The sequence below is a fragment of the Rhea americana genome, unplaced genomic scaffold, assembly GCF_003343005.1.
Source record: "Rhea americana isolate MKP2758 unplaced genomic scaffold, rheAme1 scaffold_10, whole genome shotgun sequence".
Lineage (NCBI taxonomy): Eukaryota > Metazoa > Chordata > Aves > Rheiformes > Rheidae > Rhea > Rhea americana.
The window spans coordinates 8,995,216-9,008,296 of record NW_028185039.1 but is presented as its reverse complement, the minus strand read 5'-3'; positions in this window follow the sequence as shown (position 1 = coordinate 9,008,296).

The following is a 13,081-nucleotide window of genomic DNA, read 5'->3' as shown; positions in this document are numbered from 1 at the left end:
CAGTCTCAGGTCTGCCGACTGGCTGCACTGGCTGGCATTTTTTGTGCAGGGTTGCTAAGGAAATTTTAAAGCTTTTAGGAGCCCGAAATAGCACTGTTCAACCTGCCTACCCTGTTAAAGACTCATGATTGTTCCACCCTCTAGAGGCAGTGGAGAGGATATAATTGCTATTGGTGGTGACAGCTGATGGAAATTCAGAATTGGGGCTGCAGTTGGTGCTCAGCCCTGCCTCCCTCACATACTCAGAGCTCCCATCAAAGACGATGTCAAACGTGAATATTTTGCATAGTCTTTCCAATGACTCCCTGGAGCCTATTATCAAATTGTCCGTTCTTTTCATTATTCAAGGCAGAATTAGGTGACAGCAGGTGTTTACCTGAAGAACATAAGGTTTTCCTTTATCAGGATGTTCAGCACTTTCAAATATCCTGCACAGTGTTTGTCAGCCACAGCCCTGGAGACATCTGAACTGGTTTTAATCCCACTAGTCTCTCTGATGCAGCCTACTTCTTCCCAGGACTAACAGTCATCCTATTTTCATAGCAGGACTTTGATAATGAAACTAAGTCTACTTCCCAGTGTGCAGGACTCTGGAAAGAAAAGCCATCTGCTGTTAGGTCTAGACTTGATACTAGTGGTAGCAATGCTTAAAAGCTCCCGTAGCAGAACAGGAAGTTTATAAGCCTTTTCAATGTACATTAAATGCTCCTAATGCTTAGGTGTCAGTGAGAAGTTTGGGGCATCAAAGTGATAGCATAGAAAACACAGGAATTGCATCCCAGAAGATGGAGCTGTRACAGCAGAAGGACTTAGGCAGTCTAAATCGTAAGATAGCATGGCATCCTTATGACTACATATAAAAATATTTCGCTGCCTCACAGCCAGAAAGAGCTCCAGGTCTTTGTTATATGGGGAATTTTCAAATCTTCCCTGAAAATAGAACACTAGGGAGAATTTTAGGGAGAATAACCTTGCCWCTTTCAGGAATGCACCTTTTTGTTGGTGCAGTCTTCCTGGCTCCTCAATAAACAGACCTCCGAACCCGAGGGCAGAGTCCAAGTAGGTCAGTATTTCTTTAGGTTAATACAACCTAAAGAAATAAGGGACAGCAAAACAGTGTTAGAAGTATTCTGAGATGATGTTGACCTTATTTCTTAATGGGCTGAAAAGAGATAGTCAAGAAGCAAATGTAAGCTAACAAGAAATGTATAAGGTAATAAGAAATTTTCTATTAACTGCCTATTTGAACTCTTAGCAGAGTAAAGGTGAGAACTATTCAACATACAGTTTCTAAGTATCAGTGGATTCTGCTCTTAGATATAAATGATCACTCATGGAATACCACTGATTTCTACAGTTTGAATTTGGATCATTAAGGAGTCTGTGGGAGTATTGCTCACATCTCTCCACCCTTCAGTGGGAGAGGAACACACTCAGAAGCTTTATGTGCTAGGGCAAGCATGGTTTCAGGTACATCCAGAACTTCAGAATGAGATTCGCAACTGTGTTAGCTCCRGGATATATGAAGGAAATATATTGTTGCTCCTTGAAGACTTCTGTTCTGTCACCAATATTAAATTTGTACTTTTTTTCCTTTAAGRTGCATATCAAAGTGAGGACATGTTGGTGCACATTTCCCAGCAGAAATGATTCTAAACTACTATTAAGATCGGCTTGCAGAGACTGGACAGAGCAGCAAGGGTGAGCTTATGCTGAGAGAGTCTCACTCCACATTTTGAAGAATTTAGCTCATATTAATACTTGCTTGCAATAAGTTCCCTAAGACCAGGTCTCCCGTGTGAAACAGTTGGCATGAGTTTCCCCATATGGTCTCCATCTTTAAGTGCACTGCACTCCAAATGCAGTGTGGATCACGGGTGAGGTGGTGGACAGAAAGGCTTGCTTGGAGATGTAGTACCCAGGCTAAAAGAGCTTGTAGTAGATCCAGAATTAGAGCCTAGTGCAAAGCCCACAGTATTGCAGTGACAAACTCCTAACATGCTAAATGTGGCAAACTTCTAAGCAATGCATGTTGATATAGCCAAAGTTTCAGTGGAACATTCAGTTGTTGCTGCTATCTTGAGAAATATTGCAGTCATTCAGGAAGGATGTTATCACAGCATGCAAGGCCACACATACAATGTATGCAATGTGTGCAAAACGTATAATTCTCTCTGTTATTAGATGCATGAGAGAATCTGTGTCATCCTGATGCTGAGAGTAGTAGACCCCAGGATCATAAGTAAATGGAAGGCAAAGCCTGCAGCTTGATAGTTGCTCAAAAATATTTAACTGTTCCCAAAATTAATTTCTCCCTACCATCATCTCCATGGGTTTGGTCAGTGTCATTTACATTTCATTCTGATCTAAACTTCCACTAGTGTTGGCATAGTGCCAAATTGGGAGGCCCTTAGAAAACAACTTGTTCACCTTCTGCCTCAAGTCCTAAATTCCAAATTGTAACCCAACTTTCAGAGGAAATAGGAAAATGTACTGCCATGCTTTACTAAGAGACTGTAAGGATGAAAAAATAATAGGCAAACCTCAGCAATAAAGGAGGGTTAGAGGACTTGCAGAAGGTCAAGGGAAAAGAACTGTTGCATGCAGTTATAATACAGTACTCAGATACAAGGAGTTTGTTGGAAAGTGATAACATGAATCAGTGTTGGAGATATGGATATTAGAAGTACAGGTTGTGTGAAAGATAAACTATCCAAGGACATGAATCACAACGTAAAAATATCGCTATCAGCTGTACATAAAAATATGAAAAGTATAAAGATTTCTGTTAGTGTAAAGTAATGATAAAATAATGTAATTGTTGTTGAGCAAAGTAACAAAAGGACCTATCTGAAACATCTCTTTATCCCCCAAAATTCAAAAGTGCCATACAGGTGATTTTATTTCCTTGTCCTTGCTCATTATGACAGTGCTATACTCCACATCATCTTTATTTTTAAGATTAGTATTTGTCACGTGATGTTTTGTAGCTAGAAGTAATAAATGGTACCGATATATGTTTTAGAGAATCAGCAGATTATCCAGACATTTTATTGCCATCTAAGCCATGTCCATGCAGAACCAAGTCCCAGTCTCACTAAAGGCACAAAACTTTTTCTGTTAGCTTTAGTAGGATTGTGCTTAAACTAAACAATAGGAACAGTTTCTCTGGTGATCATTATTACTCAATTCCAGGTCTATATCAGCAGAAACAAAATAGTTAATTCCACAAATGAGTGAAACTTGTCATGATTCTTTATACACGCCTAGTAGGCGTGGAGATTAGAGCAAAAGTACATTTGATCTGTGCAGTCTCCCCTTGCAAACTCTGCCCAAATACATTAACATGACACTCAAAGGTGATCAAGATTAAATTCAGGCAGTGATAAGGGGCAAGATCTCTTCACAGGCTGCAAACTTAAGTGGTTCAACCTAATGCAATTACATACGTAATTTCTAAAAATAGGGCTTTTCATGGAAGTCTTCAGAGGTAAAATCTTGCTACAAGCAAACTTCATTGTAACAACTTTCATTACATTGTGTGAAAACTAGTGACTGCTTTTTAAAAAATACATTAACTCTGCGCATATTTTTTTAGTCCTGCCTAAACAATAGAATTCCAAGTTTAAGTTCCTAAAAGTACAACCAGTCTATAATTTTAATAAACAAAAACAARTATCACATATAGGTCGGGTACTAGAATGGGTTCTGGTTTGAATGCTGGATTATTCAGATGCGTATTGACTTTAAATCTAAGCAGAAACAAATTTAATGATCCTATTCCATTCTTCTGTTGACATTAGACCTCTCCAAAAAAAGTCACAGTGATTTCAGTGAAATAGGAACAAAAGATCAATTTAAGGTGTACTGACAGAGTTAGATACTGAGCTGTGGCTGAGGAGTACTCAGGACAAGAGCACACACAGCTGGAACACTGTATTTCAGTTCTTTCTGCTCAGTGTAGTGACTACTGTAATATTGCGTTGATCCAGTGGAATAACATAAAGTATCGGATGAAAATAAAAATAGTCTTTCCGAACACCATTTCTTACCAATCTTGTTACAAGAGGGATAAAAAGCTTCAGAGAAACATTGACTTATCAAGATGAAGTTGCTTATTTTCTGCCTAGGATTTTCTTTAAAAAACAAACCAAAACAACAACAAAAAATCTGCACCAAAAATCCCCAAATCTTTGATAATATGCCCTAATTTGAGAAAGAATATAACTCAGAGTTTCAGGCTCTGAAACAGCAGGATTTCTTCTCTAGGTGTGTATCATATCTACCCAGCACTGACAAGAGGATCTAGTCTTCAAATGCCAGTTTTCTTTGCTGAATCTATCTTTTTATTCTGAAAAATAATGTGATGCTGCACAATACTTCAAATTATGCGTTTAGGGAGGCGCAATGTAAGATAAGTATTATGATCCGCTCTCTTGATGTGTTAAAGAAGAACATAAATATTATAGAGCTTGCCTTGATTCTAAAAGGAAAAAAAGTAGAGATTTTAGAGTTTCTGAGATGGCAGAGCCACAGGCAAACTGCCTGTGATATTCCTGTGAACTGGTAGTTTCCTCTTCTTTAATGGTAGATGTTTTTCATTCCTTTGACCAAAGCAGGGGAGAGAAACCTTCCTCTCCTATTCTGCCTCCCACAAAAATGTTTCAATCACTTTTTTAATGGTGCCAAAAGCTGATATATAGCCCATAAAATACAGCACTACCAAAATATGAATCAGTCATAAGGCATCTCACTCCTGGCTCTCTGAATCAAACGAACACACGCTATGCAACGATGAAGTAATTGCACTCTTCAGATTCCAAGGTTACAGGGAGGTAAAAAAGCAGATGGTGGGCCACAGCCTGCCCTCCTTGCTGACAGAGAGCACGAACAGTCATGGGAGTGAGGTATTCTTCAAGGTACATATGTTCTGGTCTAGTGTGTGTATTGTTATGAGTTTATGTCCCACAAAGGAGTTACTGCTGAGTTTGCAGCCTCCAACAACTGCTGAGAACATGGGCCTTAGGTGACCACGTGGAATGAAAGCAGAGACCTCAGAATAGACTTTCATCAAAGATCAACAGCTAAGAGACAATGGAGATCTTTTTTTCCTATCCATAACATTTGGGCCAGACCATCGTACTGAAGTCAAATTCCTGTGGGAACTTTCTGGGGAAATTCATCCTCCAAATCTCTTCTACTGTTATGCATAAAACAAAGAACATTGTTGTTCGTTGGACATATCAACTTGCTGAAACAATACAAACAAATGAAAACATAGGCCTGCCTCCTCCTTTTCAACTTTCAGCTTTCAATCCAGCATGGTCTAATCATTCATCCCATCCAATAAAATTCAGAGGAATCTGCCACTCACTCCACTGGCAGCAGGATGAAGAGCTGAATTAAACAGGGAAAGCCCACTCGTGAGAATGGAGGTGTTCCTTTCCTGGGCAGTATCAGACATATAAGCCACATGCTCAGCTGTTATGAGTGAGAGTTATACTAYACAGGGAAATGTCCCTTTGTTTTTCAGAGTGACTCTGATAGGGAAGATGGAAGGAGTAAACATTAAGGAGGAATCAAGATACTAAAAAGGTTTATATTTATAGCAATGAACTCTTAACAGATTTGGACAAATAAATTCCTGTCATCAAATGGCTTTGTTATCTGAAGGGCACATATACAATTGAAAGACCACAGGGATCAGACACTGGAATTATTTATAACAGGAAGGCACAGCATGTGCTCTGAGAAATCAGGTGCACCCTGTGCACTTTAAAGCATGACCCTTAGCCACCTTCTCCTTCCAACTGCTAGGTGAGGACTCATCTGATCAAAGGTAAGGCTGTAGTCCTCATTTACATAAAATAAAACAGATCACTGGTAATCTATCAAGAAAGACCCAGATAGAAATACTAGTGATAATAGCACAGCTAAAGCATGGCAAGCAGTGTTAAGTGGAGATCAGGGATCCCTGGCATGCTGCCCACAACTGCCACGTCATTAAGGTGGGATAGTGCCGATTATGAAGGGTGAACCTGTCTGAACGGCATGGTTAGTCACCATTCCCATTAATGGGTGGTGTATAGCTAATCTACTTGTGCAACTTCTAAGTTTCACTTGCAGTCTCCAGCAGATCTTTCAGGTAGTGTAAGCTCATGGCTTTTACTAGGTCTAACCAAGGTTCACTGAATCCAAGTGATCTTGAATTAAGAATAGGACCAGTGACTGAGGATGTCCTGTCCATTTCTAGGGGTGAGTTTGCATGATGTACTCACAGCTGTGCAGTTCCCCAGAAAGAGCCCCCTTCATTTCAGTTATCTTTTTGGCTGTTAAGGTGTTAGTTTAACAGAGACAGTTTCTCAATTCAGTCCAGATGTTTCCGCCTTTATTCATTGTAAGGCTACCCAGAAAGCTGGGTGAACCGAGGGCTGGTATTCTTTAGAGCAAGAGTCCTTATCCTTATTCATCTCTTACTTGGTAAAGAACTGATTGATTTCCATCTGGTGACTTACGGAGTAATTTACTATACTCAGATTGCCTAAGATGGTGTATTTTGTCCATTTATATCCTGGCAGAGGAGAAATAAATAAATACAGGCAGATGACATGGGAAAGTGCTTTGAACCAAGCACAAAGCTTTCATGTTAGCAGTTTTATTGTATCTATTCCACAAAATGCTTTAATAGTGGAAAAAAAAGTGAGAAGAAATGAAAACAATTTGTATCTTCATGGATGAACTATTAACCACAATGCTAGGACGGTTCTGTCTTAAAAAATAAATCCAAATCCCTAACTGGTTTCTATTACATTCAATGGTTAAGAATTGATGATGGTAGCTGAATTTTATCCCTAGATAGAATAAAGCATGACCCAGCTGCATTACGTAGTTTATTTTCCTGTCTGTGTGTGCACAGCATGCACTTTATGTAATGAAGGATAATTATGTCAGTACATAATTAGAGATAAAAAAGCAGTGACTGAGATGCCTGTGATAGGATCAGTATGACAATTTTTCTGAAGAGATATATGTCTACTTACCATATAGTTTAAGGGAATATATAGGACTAGGATCACGAAATTATTTGTCAGTGGACTGTTGCACAAACTTGAGGGGAGCATTTAACTTTTCTGTGTCCCATTTCCCATATGTAAATTAAAGGTGATTCTTCTGTGACGTTTACCTTTCTGCAGAGGACCTATGAAAAACTCAGGCAGTATATGAATTATGTAAAGGCTCTAGTCAAAATGCACTATAGCAAAGTTTATAGGGCAGTGCAAAGGCTGGAAGACTTGCAAAAAGAATTTAAAGGGACTGTTTATAAATTCACTAAGCACTGATTAACAAATAATGATTTGAAGGCTATAAACTCCAGGGACATAGTGGATATATACAGAGCAAAACACCATCAGAACAGACGTACTGGAATTAGGAGAATAAAAACATTTCCCATTCTATCTTGTGTTTGGATGTAGAGGCTTTCGTTCTTACGGGAATGAATACCCATCATCTAATAGATTTAGAATACAATCATACAAAACACACCTAAACTAAARGTAAGAAATTGTCCTTACTCCTCTCATTGAGGTCCCTTCTAGGTATTTTTGAGGGCTAGAAAAGACTATTAAATTGTTTACTAGACTCAACATACCTGCTTGCTAAAACATAGAATCAGGAAAGCTTTAATTTTTGATCTGATGCTGCTATTGTTAACAATTTTAAACTGCCTGAGAAGCAGAGTCAGCCTCTCTCCCACCCAGCAGCTGACGGGAACGGGAGGGAACAGGCACTAGGGCAGGCATCATGTATATTCTTGTAGGTCCAGCTCTTGATGTGATGATTGGGGTGAGTCTAGGTTGTGTTGTGATTTGTGATACTGAAACATGAGATCCTATCTTAGAAGCATGGAGGAAGAAGGAATTAAGGGGTGGAGGAGAAGGATTGCAGAAGGGGAAAGGTATCAGAGAGGGTCAGACAGCAGGGTCAGAGTTGGGAGCAGCTCTCACCAGGCCTCAAAGACAGATGAGACCTGGATGACCATCCTTCAGAGGCGGTGGAGAGTGGGACCTCAGCAGTGAGTCCTGAGCATGGCTGAGACTGTCCCCCCACAGCTGAACCAAGAAGCGAAAGTTAAAGGCTTGATCTGGAGTAAATGGAGCTCACTCTTAAAACCCCATGTACTGTTGGAAGGTTGTTCCAGAGCACCCGTGGAGGATCATTAGTCATTTCGTAAACCTGCACATGAAAGGCCATTTTTRAAGTGCAAGTGGTCTCCCTGCTAATGATATCAAAAGAAGAGACATAAAGGAACAAGTTCATGATTGAATGATTTGAGCAGAATTGCACTAACTTGCCGGGGAGCAGACTTGGCCAAAGCGGTCCAGCCACCCAGCTCAACTCGGAGAAAACAGGGGCATTGTTAAAAACCATTCCATTGTATGGAATGCCTTTGTGTTTACTTCTCTAAAACACTTTTAAAGGCCATTCATATAATATTGGAACAAGAATGGGAAATGCCTTGTCTCAGACTTCCTGTTGTCAAAGTGAAAAATAATCCTGTATGCTACCCCGTCTGCATGGACGCTGGCAGGGGCCCAGCGTGCGCTTTGGTATAGCGCTGTGGCCTTCAGACCCGCTTGCACCTACCCAGGGACACATGGCCATGAACGTGCCCTCTGCCGGCAAACATCGCACTGCTGTTCTGGTTCAGTTTTCATTTTCTATTCCAATATTCAGGGTAATGGAGAGAGGAAGAGGAGGGTGCTGCGCTGGGTGGAGGTCCAAAGAGCATTGTTTTCCCATTAGGAGCATTGTATTGCCATCATGAATAATTATACTCTTGCAGCTCAATTCACTTTTTTCAAAACCGCACAAAGGCCTTGAAACCAGAGGCTCCTTGGTGACAACCCAGGAGATGTCAGTTATTCTTCCTGACTCTGTATATTATCTTGTGGGCTTCTTCGGTATCACTGTGGAAATGCCAAATATTAAAACTYCATTATATTTCTGTTTGCAAAACAGATCTTAATCACTCTCCATCCTAGACAATTATCCTGGCAGGCAAATTCAGGAAAAATTAACAGCCAAAAAGAATGAAAAATCTTTTATTTTGGTGTATTGAAGGAGAAAAGTCTGAATGCTAATTTCTGTAGTCAGCCAAAATGCCCACCAACTCAGCTGTATTCMCAGCAAGTCACTTCTAATTTTCTGAAGTCAAACTATTTTTGCCTCCTAAACTTTTTTGTAACTATGGCTGTGTTAGAAAGTTATTTTTTTTCCCTGAAGCATCTGCCAGCATATAGGCTCTCAATATGAAGTAAGGAGAAGCACCTTGTTCAAACACACTCAGCAGTCTCGCCTCTATAAATCACGCGGTGAAGTGCGAAGTGGGAAGCGCTGCTGGTCCCACTTCTGTGAACAGCAGACTCAGAGAGTCAGCACTCAGGATTTGGTGAAGCTCTGGCATGAGGAATGAACAAGGCAACACTGAGGAGTTTGGGCATCTTCCAGTCCCACGGGAAAATTTCTTCTGCAGTTTGACTGGAGCTTCTGAGTGGTTCTCGCTTTCCCAGCTGATCGTGCTAATGTGGTAGGACTAGCCTGGGTTCACTGCAGAAATGAGTAATGTCTAACACAGTCCTTTCAATTTACAACTTTATATGGGGTGGGGGGTGTTCACACTAACATGACCAGTCACCTGCTTGGCTCTCTGTCCTGGTACTTCCGTCTTCTGCGAGTCTCAGTTCCTGGGGCTGCCAGTGTCTGTTGAGATCTCCTTTTCCCAAGGACATAAAGTGCCCGTCTGTCCTAACTGGCAGCCATGTCCTTTTAACCACATGTGGTTTTGCATTAACTTTCCCTGCATACTGCGTAGCCCAGTCTCTTTCAAATAGACGTTTAATTAGTATTAATCTAGAAGTAATTTGTTTTCATGGTGAGTTTTTCAGCCATTGAAAAYATAAGACTAGTTAGTGTTAAGGCCTTTAACTGGGATCCAGCTTTTATAATTAAAGCAAAACTCTTTATGGTTCAAGAAGTACAGTTTTTATGACAGCTGTTGGACTAAAYGACTAATATTATCAGAACATTTTCTTGCCTCAGAGAAGATAATTTCCTTAGCTGATTCTCTCCATGTAGTGAATAGCAGCTCCTTTCATCTGAAGAACTAGTACTTGAGAAGTCAGAACTAAATGCTCTGTATGCTGGTCTTCAGCGCTGAGTTCTTGGGCTCCAGGTAAAGTCTGAGATCAGCAGCGAAGTCCTTCTCCAGGTGACCTCAGCCAGCACCTACAGAAGGTACGWGGGCCTCCACGTGCAGGCTAATCCCTCCGCGCTGGGAAGAGGGTGTCTCACACGTCTTTGTCACCTGACTTCCATGAGAATGTGCYGTTGACCAGATCACCATCATGCTCCTAAGCTAATTGCAATAATCTTTTGTGTCTGTCAAGCACACATGATACAGGCGTGTAGGAAAGGGCTCTGCACAAAGCCCTTCTCCAGATTTCTCCTCCACAGCCTGCAACGYCCTTCCCGGGGGCTCTGGGGCCAGCAGGCACCACCACGCTGCGCGGGGCTTAGTGGACAGAGGGAGAGGTGGATGCTGCAGAGAAGTTTGCTTCTCACACTGCTCGCAAAATGCAAATCCTGGGATGGGATAAAAGCCTGATCACCATAAATCCTGCACACTGGGAGCACCGTAGTGGTTCCCATAGGGGCTGTGCTCTGCCCATYGCCCCAGCCCTGCAGAGACACCGTGCTGTGCCCGAGCAGGGAGGTGCGTCCCCACTGCCACCACCATGCCAGATTTTGTCGCAGAATTATTTTGCAATTTAATTTAAAGCAAGTCATTTCCTTCCCAGAGAGTGCCCCTCTGCACCACACAAATTATGGGGAGGCCTTTAATTAAACTTCACCACAGGGACACCGCCATGGTACCTCGCTGGCACACGTCGTGGGAACGCTGTCCRGGTCTCCGCTCGTTCCCCCTGCAATTCGGTCCTGCTTGCTTAAAGGCAGTGCAGCCGGGCCCCCGGGTGCATCTGGCGCCCGGGGGCAAGGGCTCTCCGAGGGGCCGCCCTGCCGGCAGCAGCCCGCCGCAAGCTGGGCGCTGCCGCGGGGCGCTCTGCGTGGGGGCGGCTGCCGCCACTGCCCAGCCCAGCCAGCTTACTGCACTTTCCATTCCCGCTGCACAGCCTGCGCGTCGCGGCGGCAGCGAGGGATGCTTCAATTAATTAGGCACTTCCAGTGTAACATCTGAAATGCTCTGAACATGAAATATAGCCCGTGCAAGAAAATCACACGGGTGAGTTTTGGCTTGGTTGCATTCACTTATTGCACTTCAAGACTAAGGACTGGCTGATGCTAGGGACAGTGACGCAGTTCTCCCATGTAAGCTGGTTTCTTGCCTTTGGTTCAACATGGCACCGACTTCAGTGAATTAGGGAATTTATGAGAAATCATCGCTCTCCTTCAGCAGCTGCATTTTTCTAAAAATGCCAAAGGATAAATCTATATCAAGAAATTATGCCCTGCACTTTATATCTCATATCTCTGTGGCCACTAGATGCTTATTTATTTATGCAGTAAAGAGTTGAGTACTTGATAAGAAAGCCAAGGGCAGATGTTTGGCTGTTACAAGCAGAGAGCCACCATCTATCTGTGTCTCCTAAAACCATGTCAATGGGAAAAACCTGGCATGGCAAGACTGTGAGGGGAGTGTTTAGCTGTGTTCCTGCTAAGCTGGGAGCAGATATCATCTGGGTTGTCCTTAGGCCTCCAAGCTCTGCTCAAGGCTATGATTTAATGGCAGACATAATCTGACCTAATGGCAGTGATTTCCAAAGTACTCAGCCTTATGGGTGCATACCTGGGTGATCTCTTTGCAATCTGCTTTCTCGCTTAAATACACATGCTGCATTTTACATTTCTTCTCATTGCTGATCACATAGTCCCTGAAGTAGCCAAGGAAAACTCCCCCTGTTTAAAGGGGGAGTACGGCTGAGTCACTGTAAGACAGCACGAGAAGACAAGAATATTGAGTTCGGATCTCAGGTCTGTCATCAGCCCTTTTCAGTCTCAAATACATCACTTACCTCCTTGGTGCCTCAGTTTCTGAATCCAGAAAATGGAACTAATCATAATATTTAGCCTACATTAGTCTGAGGAGCAGCTTTTATCACCTAATCTAGATAAAATTGTCTGAACTAGATGGATATTTTCAGGTGAAATGCAAAATATTAACATGTGAAAAGACTTTGTAACTTATTTAAACCTAAACACATTGGAAGTCAATGGATTGACTGAAAGGGTTAATGATGGGTAAAACCTAAAAATGCTGGAAGTTAATGGGTTAAGTGTAATTGAAATTGATGTAATTGAGTAAATTACATGTAATTGAAAGATATTCATTTCCATCTAACAGATAAGTAGAGTAGATTTTTATGTGAAGTATCAGCATTAAAAGTCTTGAGAAAACTATTTCTTCCCAGAAAGTATAACTTATCCACTAGATAACAGATATCAGGAATAAGTTTTAGAAGGCTTTTCAATGTCATTTAGTCATCCAGRATTATAGTTTGGTTTTATTATTTCATTAGAAAGACAGAGAAGCTAGTTGTAAATCTACACAATGAAAAAAAATGGTTTAAGAATTTAAGTAGTTCCATTTGGAGCTTGAATATTTTTCTAAACACACTCTATATGGATCAAGGCATTAAGATCATGAGCCAGGCCATTAAGTAGGGGTATCTAAAGTTCTCCTGAGGAAGCACCCATCGTAGACTTTCCACACTTCTTTAAAGCAAAAGAGGATATTGTTTGTCCTGACAGAACAGCCCCGTTCTCACGCGTTGCGTTACGGGGATGTCCTTGCAGCTCCCGGTACAGTCCCTCCAAAGCTGGCCCAGCAGCCCGCTGCGCTGCGGCAGGAGCCGGCAGGACCGGCCCAGTTCTCCACTGCCCCTTTGGGTCTGTAACGCAAAGGCCTCACCAAAGGCCGCATTTCTGGTGCATGGGGAAGTGGCTTTCATCAAAATACTGCAATAACTCTGGTACCTTAAACCTGCCCTGAATTATGCTGGGC